Source organism: Podarcis bocagei (assembly GCF_964188305.1).
Source record: "Podarcis bocagei genome assembly, chromosome: W".
Taxonomy (NCBI): domain Eukaryota; kingdom Metazoa; phylum Chordata; class Lepidosauria; order Squamata; family Lacertidae; genus Podarcis; species Podarcis bocagei.
In genome coordinates, this window is record NC_138131.1 from 77,202,592 (window position 1) to 77,210,223 (window position 7,632).

Sequence of the window (7,632 nt, forward strand, 5' to 3'; positions counted from 1 at the left end):
AAATAGCTTGTTTCAGAGGGAGAGATTCTGATGAACTTTGAACACGTTTGGGCTATGCCAGGGTCAGGTAATTGGGGAGGGGGACTAGATAGCCCTCCTTGGTGAGACAGGGGGTCTGCCTTGGTTCTTGGCAAAATCCTTTCTCTATCCTTCCTCCTTCCAGTGTGCATTACTAGTGAAGTGTTTCTCACCCCACCACTTAATTCGCTTTCTGTTACAGAAGATTATTGGGAAGAAGGCTAAAATGCTCTTTTTGCTCATATAAGAAATAGTTTTATAATTTTATAAGTATTACCTTTTTTTTTTACAAAGCTCCATAAATATTTATTTTCCTTGCTACTATTCTATTTACACTGAGAATGAAATGCAAAATGAGAGAGCTGTTTTTAATATTGTGTTTTACCAGTGTGTATTGAAGAGCCTTCCAAAGAGTGAATTTATAGGGCAGTCTATGTAACTTGTTTACATGTTACTTGCTTTGCGTAAGTAAGTAAATAAATAAATCCAATTTAGATCGCAGTTTTGGATTTTGTCAGCTTGGGATGACTAATGTACCTTCTAACATGCCTATCATCAAACCACATTCATTATGCTCTCAATTGATAAATGTAGGCTACATTGATTATGTTTATGAGCTCTGTGCATCCCTTCCCCCTCCATACCCAGGTGATTCAATGTATGAAAGGGAGAGTGAGACTGGGCTGCTTAGGTATCGTTTTCTATCCTAACCTCTTATTTGTTGCATGCAGCACCATTTCTGTTCTGCTACAGTTTGTCTCCTGCCAGCAAATATGTTATTTGTCTTGTCTGCTGGTGGTGAAATTATGGCACTTCACATCAGTCTCAAGGTTGAGGGTGCCTCTTGCCCACAACACATACACAGAATTTCCTCTAAGAGAAATGCTGGTTCTTAGCTCTCTCCTCCTAATCTAGATGAGCACCACAAGCCAAAAACCACTTTCTTGGGAAGAAGACTCACTGAACTCACTCACTTCACAATAAGAATGCGTAAGAACCAGGCTCTAAACTGCCTTTTTTCAATGTATTATTTATCCTGTAACAGGAATGTTTTCCCACTATTCTATTCTTCTATAAACCAGATGGGAACTAAGCTGACCCCCTTTCTCTCATTTGTTTGCTGCTCTTGCTCCGTGTATCATTTTTACAGCACTTCCAGCCAACTTTATCCAACCTCTTTGCAAGTGCATGAGTGAAATATTATTATTAATATTAATAATTCAATTTTTTTAATAATCTTTTAGCAAAAGATTTCAGGGTGGTGTACAACATTAGGAACACATTACAAAACATCAATGAGCAGGGCAGCAGTTGAAAAAGGAGCAAAAAGGGTTTTCTTGTGTGTGTGTGTGTGTGTGTGTGTGTGTTTCTTTGTGGCTGATTAGCTGTTCTCCCTTTGCAAAGGTCAGAGGGGGCAGGGTTTCTGTTGAGGCAGGGGATTAGCTGTGGGAGGAGCTTATCAGACCTAGCAGGGCAGCAGTTGAAGAAGGAGAAAAAAAGGTTTTCTTGTGTGTTTCTTTGTGGTTGATTAGCTGTTCTCCCTGTGCAAAGGTCAGAGGGGGCAGGGTTTCTGTTGAGGAAGGTGATTAGCTGTGGGAGGAGCTTATCAGACCTAGCAGGGCAGCAGTTGAAGAAGGAGCAAAAAGGGTTTTCTTGTGTGTGTGTGTTTCTTTGTGGCTGATTAGCTGTTCTCCCTATGCAAAGGTCAGAGGGGGCAGGGTTTCTGTTGAGGCAGGTGATTAGCTGTGGGAAGAGCTTATCAGAGCTTGCAGGGCAGCAGCGTGCGCAGTTTGATCCATCGTGTAGATTTAGGGAAACTAGTCTCAAACGTTTGTTGGGGGAGACCTAGGGTTTTTTTATGGGAGGAGTTATTTGTCCTGTCTTCACGCTTTTTATGATGGAGGACCGCTGTAGCCACCCCCAATGACACATTCTCAAGATGGAGGGTGAGGGAACAGCTGCAGTCGCCTGCGGTTCCTGCGCAATGTTTGCCATCTTGCCAAAGGTTGCAGGCAGCTTTACCTGTAGCAATTGCATGTTGATTGCCCTCTTAAAAGACAAAGTCCAGCAACTGGAGGAACGTGTAGCTACGCTCCAAAGAATTAGAGAGCTGGAGCTCTTCTTGGAAGCAACAGAGCACACCGTCTCCACCAAGGAGGAGACAGGGGACTCCCCTGAGAAGGAGGCTAGTTCACCAACACAGGAGCCAGATATATGGAGAAACGTGACTCAAAGAAGTAGGAGGCCCAGGGTTCGCTCTGATTGTTTAGAAATACACAATCGCTTTGAGGTCCTCTCCCCTAGCATGGAAGACGAAGAGCAGACTCCATTTGAGGATCTCTCCCTCATTACAGTCGATCAGGTATATGAAGACGAGCAGCAAAGTCAGTCCTCAGGGAATGTGCAGGCGACCTTGGAACGGACAGCTCACGGAAGAACCCCGACCAAACCTAAGAGGAGGCGTGTAGTGGTGATAGGGGATTCCCTACTGAGGGGAACAGAAGCAGTGAACTGTGGGCCTGACAAGATGTCTCGGGAAGTGTGCTGACTCCCCGGGGCTAAGATCCAAGATGTAACTGAACGACTGCAAGGAATCATAAAACCCACTGACAAATACCCCTTCCTCTTGGTTCATGTGGGAACCAATGACACTGCAAGCAATAGCCTCCAGAAGATCAAAAGAGACTACGAGGCCCTCGGCAGGAAATTGAAGCAACTAAATGCACAAATTGTCATCTCATCTGTCCTCCCAGTTGAACGACGTGGCCCAGGGAGAGAGGGAAAAATAGTGGAAGTGAACAGCTGGCTTCGCAAATGGTGTAAACAGGAACGGTTTGGATTCTTAGATCACGGACTGCAGTTTCTTGAAGATGGACTTCTGGCAAGTGATGGGCTGCACCTCACAACGGTTGGGAGAAATGTTTTTGCCAAGAATCTCAGAAACCTCATCAGGAGGGCTTTAAACTGACTAATGTGGGGGAGGGAGACAGTGCTCCTGAAGGTAGGAGTCCATCAATTGATGAAGATGATCATCCAAATGTCATAGACCAAATGGAGCAAACAGCACGCAGACCTAGTGGTGGGAGGAAAAAATCCTTAAATAAGAGACACGGGGGAATGATTAATGGACTTCAATGTCTGTACACTAATGTGCAAAGCATGGGAAATAAACAAGATGAGCTTGAGCTCTTGGTACAACAAACTACATATGACATAATAGGCATCACTGAAACCTGGTGGGATAAGTCCCACGATTGGAATGTAATAATGGGGGGATACAATCTATTTCAGAGAAACAGACCAGACAAGAAAGGAGGAGGAGTGGCGTTATATGTCAGGGATGTGTATACCTGTGAAGAGATCCAAGATTTAGAACCTCAATGCCAAAGTGAGAGCATTTGGGTCAAAATTAAGGGAGAGAAGAATAACAGTGACCTCATTGTGGGAGTTTACTATAGATCCCCAAGCCAAACGGAGGACATAGATGATGCCTTCCTGGAACAGATGGCCAAGCATGCAAAAGGAAGGGAGATAGTAGTAATGGGGGACTTCAATTACCCACATATTTGTTGGATGTCAAACTCAGCCAAGAGCATACGGTCAAACAGATTCCTCACTGGCCTTGCAGACAACTTCATTGTCCAGAAAGTGGGAGAAGCAACAAGAGGAACAGCCATTTTAGATCTGGTCAATACCAGGGAAGATTCTGGAGTAGATCAACAGCCATTTTAGATCTGGTCAATACCAGGGAAGATTCTGGAGCAGATCATTAAGCAAACAGTCTGTGAGCACCTAGAAAGGAATGCTGTGATCACCAATAGTCAGCATGGATTTCTGAAAAATAAGTCTGAAAAATAAGTTTGAAAAATAAGTCTGAAAAATAAGTTCCCTTCATCTACCAGGCTTGTAATTCTGTCAAAAAACGAGATCAGGTTAGTCTGACACGACTTATTTTTCAGAAATCCATGCTGATCTGCTCCAGAATCTTCCCTGGTATTGATGTCAGACTGACTGGGCGGTAATTATTTGGGTCCTCTCTTTCCCCCTTTTTGAAAATAGGGACAACATTTGCCCTCCTCCAGTCTGCCGGGACTTCGCCTGTTCTCCAGGAATTCTCAAAGATGACTGCCAGTGGTTCTGAGATCACATCTGCCAGTTCTTTTAATACTCTTGAATGCAGTTCATCTGGCCCTGGAGACTTGAATACATCTAAACTAGCCAAGTATTCTTGTACTATCTCCTTAGTTATTCTGGGCTGTGTTTCCTTTGCTGAATCATTTGCTCCAAATTCTTCAGGTCGGGCATTGTTTTCTTTATCAGAGAAGACTGAGGCAAAGAAGGCATTGAGGAGTTCAGCCCTTTCTGTGTCCCCTGTTTGCATTTCACCAACTTCTCCTCTGAGTGACCCCACTGTTTCTTTGTTCTTCCTTTTGCTACGAACATACCCATAAAAGCCTTTTTTGTTGCTTTTAACCTCTCTAGCAAGCCTGAGTTCATTCTGTGCTTTAGCTTTTCTGACTTTGTGTCTACACGTGCTGGCTATTTGTTTGAATTCCTCTTTGGTGGTTTCCCCCCTTTTCCATTTTTTGTACACATCCTTTTTTAATCTTAACTCAGTTAAAAGTTCTTTAGATAGCCACCCTGGCTTCTTTAGGCACCTTCCATGTTTCCGTCTCATTGGTATTGCCTGACGTTGTGCTTTTAGTATCTCCCTCTTACCAAACTCCCAGCCATCATGAACTCCCTTTCCTTTTAGTATTACTGTCCATGGGATCTCACCCAGCACTTCCCTAAGTTTTATGAAGTCGGCTTTCTTAAAGTCAAGAAATTGAGTCCTAGTATGCTTGGCTGCTCCTTTCCGCTGTATAGTAAACTTCAGAAGAGCATGAACACTCGCGCCGAATGATCCTTCCACTTCTACCCCACTAACCAGGTCATCAATATTGGTTAGGACCAGATCTAAAATGGCTGTTCCTCTTGTTGCTTCTCCCACTTTCTGGACAATGAAGTTGTCTGCAAGGCCAGTGAGGAATCTGTTTGACCGTATACTCTTGGCTGAGTTTGACATCCAACAAATATGTGGGTAATTGAAGTCCCCCATTACTACTATCTCCCTTCCTTTTGCATGCTTGGCCATCTGTTCCAGGAAGGCATCATCTATGTCCTCCGTTTGGCTTGGGGATCTATAGTAAACTCCCACAATGAGGTCACTGTTATTCTTCTCTCCCTTAATTTTGACCCAAATGCTCTCACTTTGGCTTTGAGGTTCTAAATCTTGGATCTCTTCACAGGTATACACATCCCTGACATATAACGCCACTCCTCCTCCTTTCTTGTCTGGTCTGTTTCTCTGAAATAGATTGTATCCCCCCATTATTACATTCCAATCGTGGGACTTATCCCACCAGGTTTCAGTGATGCCTATTATGTCATATTTAGTTTGCTGTACCAAGAGCTCAAGCTCATCTTGTTTATTTCCCATGCTTTGCGCATTAGTGTACAGACATTGAAGTCCATTAATCATTCCCCCGTGTCTCTTATTTAAGGATTTTTTCCTCCCACCACTAGGTCCGCGTGCTTTTTGCTCCATTTGGTCTATGACATTTGGATGATCATCTTCATCAATTGATAGGCTCCTGCCTTCAGGAGCACTGTCTCCCTCCCCCACATTAGTCAGTTTAAAGCCCTCCTGATGAGGTTTCTGAGATTTTTGGCAAAAACATTTCTCCCAACCGTTGTGAGGTGCAGCCCATCGCTTGCCAGAAGTCCATCTTCAAGAAACTGCAGTCCGTGATCTAAGAATCCAAACCGTTACTGTTTACACCATCTGCGAAGCCAGCTGTTCACATTCAACATGAAGGACTGTCAGACTTTGATCTTTGGGGTTGGCTACTCAAATTAGCCAACCCCAAAGATTGTCGAAGGCTGGCTTCGACAACTACTCAAAGGGATCGTTTTGACCCTAGGCACCTAGGGTTTTAGACCCCCCCAACTGTCAATCACTGTGCTCTGCAGGAAAAGGCCTCCTGCAGATACCCTCTTATTAAGAGGTGTGTTCTGCAAAATACAGGAGTCGCACCTTTAGTTTTGTGGCACCTGGCCTTTGGAATGCCCTTCCCTTGAATATTACATTTAGCAGGAGCTTGGACTAGACGACTCTACAATTTTGTGATTCTATGACTGGAGAGGTGCCACCTCTTTTTGGTACCAGTTGAAGACCTTCCTCTTCCAACAAGCCTTTTAAGATTAAATATTTCCCAGTCTGCATCTCTACTGGAATGGTATGTTTTTAAGAGGTTTTTATCATTTTATCACGTTTGCTGCCTTGGGCAACTTTGGGATAGAAGTTTAATAAACAAAAAAAAAAAAAAAACCAAACAAACAAACAAATACATTAATAAAAAAAGTCCCTGACAAGAATACCACTGAATGCAGGAAGAGCAGAGGACTGGAGTTACAGGAACTAATTCATCTTTTTCTCTCTTAGTCCACTTCTATTTTACTTTGATCCATTTTTAAATCTGTGAGTCCTTTGATTCCCTTTGTCAACAGAATCGATTTTTGGAGCAAAGGGTGAGCTGCTGAAAGGAGAGCTATTTATTTTTCCACTATTTATTTTTCAGGTTTCTGAGATTCTTGGCAAAAACATTTCTCCCAACCGTTGTGAGGTGCAGCCCATCACTTGCCAGAAGTCCATCTTCAAGAAACTGCAGTCCGTGATCTAAGAATCCAAACCGTTCCTGTTTACACCATTTGCGAAGCCAGCTGTTCACTTCCACTATTTTTCCCTCTCTCCCTGGGCCACGTCGTTCAACTGGGAGGACAGATGAGATGACAATTTGTGCATTTAGTTGCTTCAATTTCCTGCCGAGGGCCTCGTAGTCTCTTTTGATCTTCTGGAGGCTATTGCTTGCAGTGTCATTGGTTCCCACATGAACCAAGAGGAAGGGGTATTTGTCAGTGGGTTTTATGATTCCTTGCAGTCGTTCAGTTACATCTTGGATCTTAGCCCCGGGGAGTCAGCACACTTCCCGAGACATCTTGTCAGGCCCACAGTTCACTGCTTCTGTTCCCCTCAGTAGGGAATCCCCTATCACCACTACACGCCTCCTCTTAGGTTTGGTCGGGGTTCTTCCGTGAGCTGTCCGTTCCAAGGTCGCCTGCACATTCCCTGAGGACTGACTTTGCTGCTCGTCTTCATATACCTGATCGACTGTAATGAGGGAGAGATCCTCAAATGGAGTCTGCTCTTCGTCTTCCATGCTAGGGGAGAGGACCTCAAAGCGATTGTGTATTTCTAAACAATCAGAGCGAACCCTGGGCCTCCTACTTCTTTGAGTCACGTTTCTCCATATATCTGGCTCCTGTGTTGGTGAACTAGCCTCCTTCTCAGGGGAGTCCCCTGTCTCCTCCTTGGTGGAGACGGTGTGCTCTGTTGCTTCCAAGAAGAGCTCCAGCTCTCTAATTCTTTGGAGCGTAGCTACACGTTCCTCCAGTTGCTGGACTTTGTCTTTTAAGAGGGCAATCAACATGCAATTGCTACAGGTAAAGCTGCCTGCAACCTTTGGCAAGATGGCAAACATTGCGCAGGAACCGCAGGCGACTGCAGCTGTT